The sequence below is a fragment of the Rhinolophus sinicus genome, chromosome 17 (assembly GCF_057876585.1).
Source record: "Rhinolophus sinicus isolate RSI-liver-muscle chromosome 17, RSI-T2T, whole genome shotgun sequence".
NCBI classification, from domain to species: Eukaryota; Metazoa; Chordata; class Mammalia; order Chiroptera; family Rhinolophidae; genus Rhinolophus; species Rhinolophus sinicus.
Genome location: NC_142517.1, coordinates 35,438,581 through 35,453,628, shown reverse-complemented (window position 1 = coordinate 35,453,628; position 15,048 = coordinate 35,438,581). Strand labels below are relative to the sequence as shown.

Below are 15,048 nucleotides of genomic sequence, written 5' to 3'. Positions count from 1 at the left end.
GAAGAAAGAGATTGCCAACTGTATAAGGTTGAGGAAATAGGGCCACTGTAAACTCAAAGTAAGAGAATTGGAAAAGCATCTAGATCTGGCCTATTGCTCACCTCATAACAAGTCCTTTGTTACATTTTATACTGCCTCCTCCTCTCCCCACCCATTTGTCTACACTGCCTTGCACAAAGTGGGCACTTACCTTTTTTTGGTTGAGTGTAATATTGAATAGAATAGAGTCGGAACTGAAAATTAGGAATCCATGATTCTTAACTTACCATTTTCCAACAGCTGTATGAGCTTAGAAAAGTCAAAGTGAGCGATCCTACATGGACTCTAACCCTGGTGGGTTCCCTTTGCTTTTGTAAATAGCCCGTTTACTAAAATCCTCCTCAGTTGCCTCGCTTGCGGGTGTTATGTGTTTGCTATTGGGATGCTAACTGATATACTCTCCAATCTCCCCCGAACCCAATAAATTATTTATTGTCCACCATTTAAAACCTGTTCACTTTCTTTGAGTCCTTACATGAGTCCTGCTAATAAGAGAAATGGAGGCACCAATAATTGAGAACCCACCACATGCCAAATATGGTGGCTGGTGCACATATAATGTGGTAATTATTAGCAGTTGGTTGTCTCACCATTGTCCATTTTTTTCCCCTGAAAGGACCCTAATGTGGTGCAAGTATCCACCCTTCCCACACGTAACCACATAGAGCTAATCCCAATGCCAGCTTCAGAGACTGATTGTTCTAAGGATTATCCCATTGTCCTTGCAAGTGGTGGGCACAGGAACCCAGGCCTGAGCTATTCAGTGATAGGCATTAATTACGACTTTGGCTCACAAATGAGCATGTGTTACTTTTTTGTCAAATGAGACATGAAGAGAAGTTTGATGGGAATTTTGGGAAAAATATTCCTCACTCCAAAGAGAGAACACCAAAATGGCCTCTTTTCCGCTGAATTTTCTTCGTGCATTATAATGTCTAGACTCTTCAGCTGCCTTAGTACTGGTATGAGGAAGAAGTCAGCATGGGCAGCAAGGCAAGTTAGAGAATCACAAAGACCTGAGGCCATCAATTCAATCAGACCGGATCATCACCAACCTTCTGGATTTTCTCAGTTATGCTATCCGATAGATTTCTTAATTTTGAAGAGAGTTTGAGTTGGGATTTCTGCCACTTGTAGCTAAAAGCCTCCTAGCTGAGACATTCATTCAATTTATTCAACAATCCCTTATTTTGTGCTTACTATAAATGAGACTCTATTCTAGGCATTTGGGGCTTCTGCAATGACCCACAAAGATTAAAACTGACAAGCAGAGTTATGTAGTTAATTTTCATATTCCTGTAAGAGCTACATGTGAGTATCTTCTCAGCTGAGAAAGGTTAAGTGATTTTTTTTAAGGAGACCAAACTAGAAAGCACTGGAACTGGACCACGTCTGTCTGACCACGGAGTCTTTCTGTTTCACCCCTCCCAATTTGAATTAGCTACATTATCATTCAGCCACCACTTAATCTAGACCAGTGTCCACACAGAAGAGACAGAGTTAGGTAAGTTTTGATAAGGGGAAAGCAGTTAGATAATTAAAGAGTCTAGAATAGTTTCCATTCATTTCAGAGAGAACTGAAATAGATATAGAATTGCCCTCCCCTGATAACTTGGCCCTACCTTGGCTTTTGTGGATTCTGTAAAGCCCTATGGGGCTTATCTACCTTCCCACCTCATCACCTCAGAGCAAGCCCAACGACACTCCACCTTCTGCTTCCCTGTGGGAAGTGAATATCTGCATCGTTTCCATGTCACATAGAACTTAGCCCAGTTATATCCTGCTTCCACTTTTACTCTGTCCCTACATTTCAGTGGAAGCCCGTGTACAACTCTGCTTTCAGATTTCCTTTCAAAATGACTGCCACTTTCCCCGATGCCCTCAGGTTTTCAACCAGAGAAAGGAAGGCATGTCACCATGTCTGACCAATTGCCTGCTCTTAATTCTTAGCCTTTCCTTCTTCCCATTCCCACATGGAGTAGAAGGGGCAGGTTTTACACTCCTGTAGGTCTCTCAAGTGTTTTCCCTATTTCACATCTCTGACTCTCACCCATTGCTGGGATTATAGGGTGGAATGTGTGTGGAGAGAAAAGCTACTTTTTTGAAAATATTCTTTATGAAGCATTCCAGAAACATTTCCCCCATCTCATTACAAATGTTAGCATACTGACCATGTGGAATTGTTCTGAAAATAAAATGAAATTGCATAAAAGCTGTTCAAAAAATGTAAAGGACTATAAAAATGAAAGATAACATAGTAATATGTTAAATAACAAAGGAAACGATCCATTTCGCCTATATCCCAACATGTTTCTGTACTAAAAACAAATTACAGAATCGAAAGAGGCCATAGTGTTACAATATGGAAGAAGAAACCAATCAATAGATTCTATCTGTAAGTTATTAGTAAATCTTTGACTCATCAAATAATATTTTAGAATGAGATAGTCTTACAGTCTCAATAGTGGTTCTCAGCCCTGCTATACAATAGACTCACTTGGGGAGAATTGAAATAATACAGATGGCCAGGCTGTACCTTCAAACAAACTAAGAATTAAATGGTCATTCTTGAGAAGAATAACATCACATGAAAAGAATAAAAATAAAAGAGGCTAAAAGTTATTAATATAAATTAAAAATGTTTAAGTCAGAGCTCTTTGAAAAATCAGGACCTCTGCATAGATCAGTAAATTAAAGCAAAAAACCTGAGAATGCTTAACCAGTTATAAGCTTAGTTTCAGGGCTAAAGAAATAGAAATTATTCTCTCCAGACATTGTTTCATTTTCAAAGAGAGAAATACGAAGACATTGCCAGACTTGTCAGATTTGTCCAAAGTTTTGCTCCATAGGCCCCATTCTAAGTCCCCTGAGTTCTGCCAAGACTCAAAGACAGCGATGGTGTCCTCCTCCCCCACCCCAGAATTCTGTGCCTTCTGACTCTGACATTTCAGCATCAACACACATTTCTTTGCCCCTCATCCAAATGAAAGCACGACTTCAGAGAAACGTGAAGTAGTTCCAGTTCTTCCTCACACTTACGTTGGCCTAAAACACCAGCTGATCAGAAACACAGATGCCTGAGCTAGAAATAGTCCTGTCTCCCTGGCTCTCGGGGCCAGAAGATAAATGGAGTGGAGGCCAGAGCAGCAAAGAAGGTGCTGCTGGAGCCAGCGTCCCAGCAGCAAAGTGAATCATCGCTGCCATTCAGAATGCATCTAAAAGAAAACAGAGCTGAGGGGGAGAGGAAGTAGGGTTTTTCATCCTGTGATTCTGTGGAGATGGTGGTGATGGCAGCTGTGCTTCCTCCCCTTAGAAAGTCATTTTAGCATTAGATTTTCCCTAAGGAAGAAGCAGATGGAGAGAAGCTTGACTTGCACATATGTGGCTGCTGCTGGCATTCTTGCTGCTGCTACTGACCCTGGATTATATGGAGAAATGGAGCTTTGGAGCAGGGAGGGAACGATTATTCAGGAGGCTCTTTTCAGCCCTTCTGACCTATAGCCTTGAGGTGCACTAGTATTAGGGGTTAACTGTATACTCTTTGAAATTGTCCGATAGATGATAGCAGTAGGCTATTGTTTTGTGTAAAATGATGGCATCTCCTGATCCTCTGGCAAACATGACAGGCACGGCAGGTGTAATGGGCAAGGTGGATACCAAGATGAAGTGCACAGAGTTCCTGGCCACAGAGTGGTTATGGCCAAATCTAGTCGCATAGTGAACAGAATTGAATCATAGGCTATATTTTGGCATAATAACCAACCCTTTTTTTTTTTTTTTTTTTTTTTTTTTTACAGATAGAACACTTCTCACACTCTTGTCATCCTACAGAGAAGTACCTGGTCTGTGTTGGGCACATTACCCAAAAGAGCAACAGAATTGTGTGAAAAAGTGAACAAGAGAAAAAGGTCTTCCTTCTTTACAACTTTGCTTCTAATGATTTAAGCCTTGAGGATGCAGTGAACTTCTGTAATGGGTAAAACATTGCTCGAAAGATAAAGATTCTCCTTTTATGAAGCAGGGAGGAGAGATAAAAGGGGAGAGAATGAGGGCAGAGAGTTTAATGAGAAAAGAAAGGGAGGGCCAAATCCATTAAAGCCATGCAAACCAAAAAATATTTTCAGCAAAGCAACTGTGATGTGGTTCAGGTATCGGGCGGTAAGTGGAAGCTGAGTTTTCATCCTCAGACTATCAGGCCTGCAAAACATTACATGCTCCCAAGATAATGCTAACAGTTCCTACCACTGGCAACTGCATCTGTGGAGGATTTCCCTTCATGGGCAACCAGCACGTGTCAACTGGATACCCAGCGTTCGACATCTTTCCCAACCCAGAGACTTTGCTCTCACCCTTCTCATGACCTCTCATAGACACACCTGTGCTACATTCCAAAGAATGAGAGTGGACACTGGTACCTAGCAAGGTAATAATGAATCTCAGAGAGTCTTCACACCTACTATTTAACAATCCTTGGGAACATAAAACAAAAAGTGATCAAAATTATCCCCGAGCAAGGAGACTGGTGAACATATACTATTACAGGTATTACAGAGGGAATGATATCAACACAGACTAGAATGGGAAAGAAAAAGCAGAGGTCATCCATGTTTCTGTGGAAAAAAATAAAAAAGGAACTGCTTCTTTGGGAAGGAATACTGGTCCCCAATCTAGAAAGATAAGTGAGCAGAGGCTTTCCAGGTGAAGGGTGAAACAAGGAAAGCATAGCATTCAGAGAAATAGAAGAACCAGAAAATTGTGTCACATAAAACCCAAAGAGGAGGAAACATAGAAGTAGTTGTCAATCACTGCAAAAGCATCAGAAATTCCCAAGAATCTAATTGACATGGACAGTGTCCATTAGAGTTAGCAATCAGCTATTACGTTTAGCCGTGGGAGACTCTGGTCAGAGCAACGCCAGTGGATGGTGAGGTTAGAAGACACATCGCACTGTACTGAAGAGTGAACTACAGAAGAGGAAGAGAACAGTGCACATGAAGACCAGTAGTTCTCAAAGTGTGTCATCTGGACCAGCAGCAAGCATCAGTGTTACCTGGGAACGTGTTAAAAATGCAAATTTGAACACACCAAGTGATATATAGAGGATGTATTACAGAATTGTACACCTGAAACCTATGTAACTTTACTAACCATTGTCACCCCAATAAACTTTAATAAAAATATAAAATGCAAATTCACACACACACACACACATATCCCCTAGCCATCAATCTGGTTTTCACAAGCCCTACAGGTGACACTGATATTTAGCAGAGTTTGAGAACCACGTGTCCTAGTAATGAACTTGAGGTCTATTTTATAATAATGAGAAGGAATCTTAGTAAATATTTACTTAAGAAAATTGGGCCGGAATTCACATTACGAGCATCTTGGCTATCGGTGAAATATTTCTTAATGACTTCCAGAAATGGTTCAGGAAGCTCACCTAATAGATGAGATCAGTAATAGGTATATGAACCCAAGAAATTCCTAAGAACAAGTGACTAAAGAGTTGAGAGACCCACCCCAAATCCAGACAAGATGATTCAGGGGAATTTCAAGATTGCAGACCTAAAAATCTATTTGATTAAAACATATTCAATTTTGCCCTTTCTGGAAACAAGAATTTGACAGTGTATATAAAGCTTTCTAGGCAGAGTGGAGGGAGCAGGGAAAGTGCGGGCAGGTGAGAATTGCTGATGAGGAAGTAGAGGGGAGGCAGCAGTCAAGATAAGGGAGGCGAGTGAGTGGTGATGAAGCTAAACTAGCAAGAACTGAAGCAAGGGCAGAGCAGCTGGACAGCCCTAATCAGTGTCAGGAGGGGCTCCACCTGTGGTGTGAGTCAAGGTCACAAACCTAAAGCACCTGAGCCACCTGAAGCCTACTTTGGACAACTAGACTGGCTGTGGCCTCACGTTCTGAATGCCCTGCCCAAATGGCGTCAAGTTTGCCTCAAGACTGTCCTGACTCTTGGCTGGGTCTCACCTCCCAAAGGAAGGCAGAGAGAGGTCAGTGGTTGGCTATTTTCTGGTCGTATAGATTGAACTTGAGCTGGTGCTGGCTAAGGTGTTCACAGCATGGATGTGAGACCCTTGGTAGGGCAGAGAAAGAATCAGGGATAAAAAGACATGGGTCTGTGGCTATAAAGCACAGATGTAGAGGTTGGGAACCATGAAGCAGACTCCTCCCCAGAAGGAAAGTGGGGAATTCTAATTCTAACCTGGCCTTGTAGATGATGATAAAGTATATTTGTCAAGGTAGGAAGACAGAACACATTTTAATCAACAACATATAGATTCCTTATTAGTAAATACTCAGGTGGTGTTGTGGGCCTCAATTTGTACTCTTGCTCCAGCACCCACACACATTAGGGGTGGGCCTGATAATACGAGGGATGGCCAATCATAAATATTCTCATCACAATAAGAAATGTTTTTTTACGTATATTAATATATGGGTCTTCTTGGGTTTCTATGATGGGTTTCCTAGTTGAAAACTACTTCCTCAACATCTAATCTATAGAGTTCCCTAGCCCTGCGTCCTTGAGAACTCATTTCAGACCATAGGGACCATATGAAGACAATGGCACCCCCATGATTTGCCTAAGTGCTGGCTGGCATCTTGGGTAGCATTGAACTTGTCTATAAGAAGGGTAAGAAATATCAGAAAAGAGGGATAAACTAAAGGAGAGCTGAAGCCAGATATGAGGAACTCTTCTTGCTAATATAGAAAAAAGAAAAATGCCAGCCATTACTCGGCCTCATTGTAAAGGTTTAGAATTAATAACAAAACAACAAAAAGTTCTGATGCACCAATTTGGAAAAATCTGTTATCAAGTACTAAGTGTCCCTTAAGTAAAATTATGGAAAATTGGAATAGAAATTCAATAGATTGCCAAGTAGAAAATTATGTAGGAGGCATAAAAGGAACATGTTGGAATCTACCTAAGCTCTAAAAATTAGGAATATGCTACTGAAACCGTTTCTTTAGTACGTACCAGAGACCACTTAAAGTGACTGAAGCTGATAATGCATGTGGAAACTATGGGGCTAGTAAGGCCAAGCACATGTGGCATTGTCCCCGGGCCTGAGGCTGGTGGTGGTGGAGATCTGTGAGGACCCCCACTGTCAGAGGCAGATCTCTGCACTCTTCTCCTCTGGGGACCTGCCAAGCTGAAGTTGTTTTTAATAAGAATTGTTACAAAGGTAGACAATTTTAATACTTTTCAAAGCCAAAAGGAAGCACTTAAAACATGCAACATGTCAGAATAGTATATTGGTCTCTGGTACATACGCCTGGAAAAACACAATGTTTCTGTATGAGCTAAAAATCACAAGGAATATTTTAGACCATGGCTCAGTTGCTCATAGATAAATATTTGAACACTAGTGGCTCCAGATTGAAGGAATATCACCCTTACTTATCAACACTAATTTTTAGAAAGATCTCAAATATTGTCTATTCCACCCTGTACCAATTTCATTTGAAGGTGTAGAGAGTAGAAAAGAAAAAAAGTAACAAATAGGAAAAGGGAACAAAGTACAGGCAATAGAGTTACACTAGTAACATCTCAGACATGGATATAACACTTCCTTCTGTAAAGGATTTTTACATAATTCTCTTATGTGCTTGTTACAATCAGCCCATGAAGTTAGTATTACTACATTCATTTTATTGCAGGAAAAATCTGGGCCCAGGATTATATGACTTGTCCAAGATCACACAGTGCAGCTGTCAAGAAGCCAGAATTGGCCAGTTCTGCTCTCCTTTGCTCTTCCTCGTTACAGCCCCTTGTCCAAGTTACCTGTCCATCTTTAGTTGTCAAACAGCACGAAAAATCATGGTTATTTTTTCCTATTACCTTCACTTTAGTACCCTTTCTTGCTCCTCTTCTTTCCACACAGGTCAACCTCACATCCCTTTAAAATAAAAAATAGATTTCTTGATGCATTTGGCCCAAACACCAACCTTTTTGCATCCCTTACCAGAATTTTCAATCATCTTTCCATTGGTCTGCATTTCGCTACAATATATTTTCTTTATATCCTAAACAATTAAATATTGTATTTTTTAAATGCATTTTCCTATTTCACTCTATGCAATTTCTGTGAGATTTTCATGTGGGATTGAGTCTGCCCATTTCCTAACAATATCTAGTCTATCTTTCATCTATACACACAGAATATCGGTTCTGTGACCAGCTGAAAGCTGTATTTTCACGCATTTGTAGGGTAGGAGTGGTTATCAGGCACAGTTCTAGCTAACAAAACGTAACCCTAAGATGACTGGGGATATTAGATTGGTGCAAAAGTAATTGCGGTTTTTGCAATTGTTTTTTTTAATCACAATTACTTTTGCACAAACCTGATACCTGGGAAGGTGTTGCTTTCCTGTTAAGGACACCGCCCCTTCCCCCTGGGGCTTTCTTCTGCTTCCGCTTGTGACGCTCAGGGAAGGGTAGACATCACACATCTGGGAACTATGAGGCGAACATGTGGGAAAAAGTTACATGCCAAAAAGGGAGGGGCAGAAAGAGAGAAAGCCCATCTAGACTCTGATGTCACCAAGAGCCCCTGGAACACTCCTGGATAGCTCATCCCTGGTCTACTTTCTGAGAGAAACATAAACTCTTATTGGGATAATTGACTACGATCTGTTTTGTGCAGTTGAAAACAATCTTATCTGACACTGTGTGTTAATACTGAGATAATAGTGCAACCACCCTGGCACCACAACAATAATAGCAAGAAAATTAACAGCAATTAGATCAGAAGAGCACACATGGTGATTTCAGGGGTATGAGTTTATAGGCCAATAATGAAAAATCAAAGCTGATTCCTATGGGCTTGTCGGAAAATAAGAGAGATTTATTAACAAGAGACATAATGAAGAGAGAAAACAAAGAGACATTAAACAAAAACGCAAGTGTAAAAAATGATGTAAAATGTCCAGCAAACATTTTTATTTTACTCATATGTAATTTCTCTATGCATGTTTAACCTTATATAGTACTAGGGCAAATATCAATCAGTTAAATTTTCTGGGCAGAGCTCTACTTAAAGTCAAAATTGGGAACTTTGGAAATGCTCTCACTGGTGCCCCTAAATGTGGCTAATTATATATTGATAGCTAAAATCCTCAGCCCCTCCAAACGTTCATGACTTCTGATATAGTGCCTCATATGTGTGCCTTCTGAGTCAGTCAAGGACAACCCTCAAAACTCATTTGCTCTGTTTTTTAAACCTTCAAGACCCTGAATTTTGCTAGGCAGGGCATGTATGTGCTAAAGCACCCTAATAAGTTAATTAGAAAGTATGTCCCCCTGCTTATAAAATATACTCATGAAGACTTAACATAGGTTTCTGGTAGGCACCTCAATGGGCCTTGTAGCTCCCCTTAAGTGTAGGGAGCTGCCTATTCCAATTTGTAAAGCAGCCCTATCACCAGGGAAAGAAGCCATCACACAGGTGAGTCTGACAAAATGGTAGTCATCACTGAACCTGTCCTGTAGACAGACTTCTTCAGGATACCCAATAATGCCCTTTCCTGAGATTTTCCTACTGAACTCTGCATAGTTCTCTGGTGGGCACGGTTACTTCCTACAGAACTATCTTACTTTGGTTTTATAGCATCCGATCCCAAGCTTAGAATCCCAGCAGTTTCTATAATGCAATGCACCATTTTCCAACACTTTCCTCCTTGCAATTTGTTATCTTACAATATTTTACAATAAATACTTGTTTCTTGAGTCCCTTGGGATACATAGATTAAAATGGCTATTAAAGGAATTAAATTTCTATTTAATTGAAAGTTACTGGTCAGACAAGTGTTCTATGTAATTGTTCACATGGGACATTAAAAGAAAATCCATATTGTATTTTACCAGACCTAAGCAGATCTGTATGATTTTCTTTAACTTTTGATATGCACTTTTTTCCCCCAAACAAACCCTGAACTAAATTACCTCAGCAGTCTAGTTTAAAGCTCTAACTGGGAAGAGTTTGTTTTGCTCTTGAGATTCTTTTGTGACTCCAGCCTTTTTTTTTTTTTTCCAATTGATTAGCGGATGAGAAATTTGACATTCATTCAAAATCTCTACTATGGATGATATTTTAAAATCAAATAATTCTAATTCCACATGGTTCTTCTTAATGACTTTTTATAACTGCAGCTATTTCATCCATTGTTCCCACTTGTTCCTCACTTTAGAGATTGAAATTCAGCATTTGCTAAAATGAAGTACCCAATGAACAATTACAGTTAATGTGTATTTTCTCGTTTTCTGTCTCACAGTATATTGAAGTTATGGATTCAGACAGAATCTCTTTGCAAATGTGGACAGAAAACTGCACTCTGTCTTTTCATGCTGTCATATTCCTTTGTTGATATCTCTGTTTTAAGATGAGTTTGCCCCATGCATCACCAATTGTCTTTTGTTTTCACACTGCAGGGAAGACTGGGCTAATCCATATGTCACTATGAAACTTCAGGCCTCTGTGTTTGACAGGTAGCAAGCCTGACAGCAATCTATTGAAAATGCATTTTAGACAGCAATCTATTGAAAATGCATTTTAGACTATCATTTTTCCAGTCTAATTTACTCTTAATAAAATGACTTTGAGGACAAGGGGTCCACTCTGTGTTGGTTGGCTTCTTTCAGATAATTACATTTTGAGAAAGACACATTGACAGTTTTCAAAAATACAAAAATGATGAAATTCCCTTGGGAATAAAATTAGATGGCTTCACAATAAATAGCATGTTTTAGCCTAAGTAATCCCAAAGCACTTTGGGAACCGTGGACATTCAGTTGACTCCTCAGGGTAGGGAAGCAGCCAAACATTCATAAAACAGTCCATTCTGTGCAATGGAAAAACACAGCACCTACCCCATCATGCACATACACCTTTGCAAAACAAGGAATATTTATGAGCTTTACGTATGTGTATGTGCATACAACAATTGCTGGCAAAATTTTACATAAGTGTATATATTGAAAATATTATAAAGGTGTATACACAAAATTAAGTTACCATCAAATTATTTCTTAACATGACAATTTTTAAAAATTCACTTCATGCTATATTTTTACTCATAGATCATTTTCCCCCTTCAGAGAAAAGTAAATACTGTCCATTTATCCATTTTCTGTGACCCTGGAAAAATCAATCACTTAGAACCCAGATACCCAAATTTGAAAGAATAGCTTTTTATAGATTTTTCCTCACATGAATTTTTTACTAAAATTTGTCAAATGGCCACTTGAAAACTCAACAAAAAGTTTTAATTTATAAGATGTATAGAGGTATGGTATTTTTTAAGCCATTAAAATATTAGCAAAAATTAAAACCTCAAAGTTTCTTAAATTATACCATCAGCCACATAATTGTTAATTGTATTGATTTAGAAAATACTGTCTATTCTCCAGTTAGAGCATAATACCAAGAAGATATATTGCAGTTAATTTCATTAACTATTTTAACAATTTAAATGGTCACCCATACTATTTTTGCTCCATCAATAATAATTAAAATTTGAAATTGAAGAAAAAATGATAATTACATTTCAAAATTGTAAAAAATGATTAATTTTACTCTTGTGTTTAGCTAGGATGTTGTATGCATAGATTTGTTTTCCTGTCTCTTAGTTATTATTTTGATAAGAGGGAGTTATTGTATTTCAGTTCTAGATAACATGCGGTTCTGTAACAAGCAGAGCTTTAGCCCTGAGAAAAGGACAGTGAAGTAAATACTGAGTGAAAATGACAGGGTCCCTGGGAATATTCATGTTCCTCATTTTATAATGTCTATCACATCCTTTTGCCAGAATCTGAAAAGGAAAAATAAAAAAATGATTTCTTTTTTCCTGAGAAAAGTCAGTCTCTCTCTCTCTCTCTCTCTCTCTCTCTCTCTCTCTCTCTCTCTCTCTCCCTCCCTCCCTCCCTCCCTCCCTCTCTCTTTCTCTCTCTCTATCGATAAAATTCAATATCAAATATTCTGGGAAGTTGGAGTGGTCATTTGAATTTCTGTTGAATTGCACCTGGGACTATTCCTTATCCTCTCAAAGTAGTGGAAGGTTTGGGTTCTCTTCCCTGAAGGTGTAGTGAGGGATTAACACTTGGAATATAATGTTTTAGTGCCATCTGGTGGATCATTTTAAGGTTAGCAGCTTCACTTAAGGATCTAACGTAATGTTTCCGAGGAAAGACAGAAGGTAGGGCCAGAAGAAGGAAGGAAGAAACTGTTAATCTTCTCAAGCCATAGATAATGTGGAACTGGCTGTAAGACATGCTGGAAGTGACGGGTAAGGATGTGGGGGTGCTGGGTGGGAGGCAAACCAGTGGTGATGAAGTCAAATTAGCAAGAGCTGAAGCAAGGACACAGCAGCCAGAGAGTTCTGATCAGTGTCAGGATGGGGCCCACACTATGGTCTGAGCCAAGGTCACAAGCACCTGAGCCCATTGAGGTCTACTCTGGGCATCTGGGCTGGTTCTGGGAGCTGCAGGAGAGAGAAGTCAAATCTGAAGGGCTCAAGGGCATCCCCAATGATGCTAGGCAGTAACACCTGATTTCCAGTCTGTGAAGAGCAAATTTTCCCACAGAATAAGAACTAAGCCACGAATAGGAGAATTAGAGGTAAGGTGTGGCAGGAACTAAATTGAAAAGTCAAAGCTAAAACTCCATAACCAACTTTGAGGTCTCCAGGTTTGTTTTAATTCAAAATTCATGGCCTTCCCTGTCACTTTCAAATCAATCCTTAAAAAAAAAAAGAAAAGAAAAAGAAAACAATAACTAACAATAACAACCTATTCCTAGCTTTCCTTTTCCAATGATGATAAACCATCCAGTTTCCAAGTCAGAAAAATTGTCAGCTTGATGCCCCTACCATTTCTCACCACTCCATAATCAGTCAATCCCCAAAACCTATTGCTCTCACCCCCTAAATAGCTCTTGACTCTGCCCATTTCTCTTTGTCACTACCACCACCTGGTCCAAGCAACTGCTCTCTCACCTGTTTGATTGAACAACCTCCTAACTCTTCCACCTCTTTCCACTTCTCTCACTTCCAATCTGCTTCCCATAGTGCAGCCAGGCTGTATGTCCAAAACACAAGCTGATCACAGTGCCACCCTGTTTAAAATTCTTCTGTCAAAACCCCTTGCCTTGAGACTAAAGATCAAACTCTAACATGTACTGCAAGACTTTGTTTAATCAGTCCACTACCTTTGTACCCTATTCCCCGGTGGTGTGTTCAGCTCTAACCACTCAGGCTTTCTTTACAGCCAATTCTTCTTCTTACCACAGGACCTTTGCATATGCTACTCCTGCTCTCTCGGTACTGTTCCCTTCCTGCTCCATCTAGTTAACTCTTATTCATCTTTCAGAATTCAGTTCTAGGTTGCTAATTCTCCCCTGGTCTTTTAAATCAAAGCCCTTCATCTTAAGCTCAAATTTCCCTCATTTGGGTAAAGGTCCTACTTGTGATTTTATTGTTAGAAATTATTTGAATATCTATCCCCCCCAATAGCATATAACTCCTGTGAGGGCAGAGACTACACATATTTCAGTTCACCTCTGTATATCATAGGACTGATACAGTTCTTGGATTAATAAATATTTGATAAAGAAAAAAGGAGAGAGAGAGGACATAAGGAAGAAAGAAATGGCAGGAAATTATAAAAGTGATGACTATAATAAAAACTGAAAGTTTTTCCATGATTTAAGTATATAATTAAAGCTTTTCTGAAGCAGACCATCTTGAACCATCTTTATGATCTGATGCATATTGTGACTGCCCTCCCACAGTCCCTAGTAACTATGGGCCCCGGGAGGCGCGGGGCTGCTGGGTCAGACCCTATATCCAGTCCCCGCTCCTGTGCTCACCAGCTGGGAGATCTCAGGCAACTGCCTTCACCTTTCTAAGTCTCAATTCCCTTATGCACAAAATGGGGATAATAATAATTCCTCCTCACAGGGTTGAGAAGAAGAAATCAGTTAGTCCAAATGAAGCACTCAGTCAGCCCTCCCTCCATCAATACTAGCTTTTGTCATCACCCATAATTGAAGTCTGTTGTAACACACTGTCATCCATGGGTGTCAGCTCAAGACACATTTTCTTTGCTGTGCTTCCCACTCCGTCCCCGCTCCTTGCGATGTGGGCCGCTCCTGGAAAGACCCTCCTCACTGTCAAAGGCCTAATTCAAACATTGCCTCCTTCAGGAGGTCTTCCATGCACATGTGTGGGACTTACAAGAGGTACATGGGACAAGAACCAAATTGTCAATATTTTTATTAAGTAAAAAACACTTAAATGTAGCTATAGTACTAATTAAGAACTAGATAAATATGTCTTTTGTGCAATACTCTCTCAAATGTTATTTCCAAATATAATAACAATAATAATAATAAAATGATATTTATTTAACACTTACCATGGGCCAGCATGGAGCTGTTTTAAAACCTACCCCAGAGAACTGTCTGGGGAATTAATAGGAGAGCAAGCAATAGAGTCTCCACTGTGGACCACTAAGAAAAAAAGAAAAAGAAAATGGACTGAGGGGGAAGTGGCCTACTAAGGAACAATGCACTGCCTGCCTCAGTAGGAGATTCCCAGGGGAGGCCCCAGAAACATACACAAAATGGCCAAGGGACAGTCCATTTTAACCACCTGCCAGGCCCAGAGGTCACAATGCCATCTTACAGCAGTAAGATGAGAACTTCATGTTCAAACAAATGAGAACTTTCCTTTTCCTCCCGTCCCGACTTCCAGATGGGAGAAAGAAGATCTAAGTTTAAATCAAATTTGCAGTTTGTGTTGTTCTATTGGATCAGACCATTTTTCACCATCGAGGTAGTGTTTGCAACGTTGAATATCTGAAAAACTTAATATCTACATGAGAATGAATCCATCAGCCTGCAGTTTCAACCAGCAGCAGCGAAAGGACTCCCATACTAAATCGGTTTTAAAAAGAGAGTGGGAGATTAAAATAAAGATGCTTTGTGATTATATCTC

The 15,048-nt window shown here is 39.7% G+C and overlaps 1 protein-coding gene across 4 annotated transcripts in view; it reads right to left on the bottom strand.

The window, feature by feature from the left end:
• LOC109449436 (multiple epidermal growth factor-like domains protein 6) overlaps nucleotides 1-15,048 on the bottom strand; it is a 717,515-nt gene that overhangs the window by 642,654 nt on the left and 59,813 nt on the right. Inside the window, exon 1 of one of the 4 annotated variants that reach the window (XM_088794223.1) lies at nucleotides 7,898-7,964. The exons of the other annotated variants lie outside the window; for them this stretch is intronic. The gene's annotated coding sequence lies outside the window, so the exon portion shown is untranslated. Of the gene's footprint in view, nucleotides 1-7,897; nucleotides 7,965-15,048 lie in introns of those variants that run through there. 4 annotated transcript variants of the gene reach the window in all.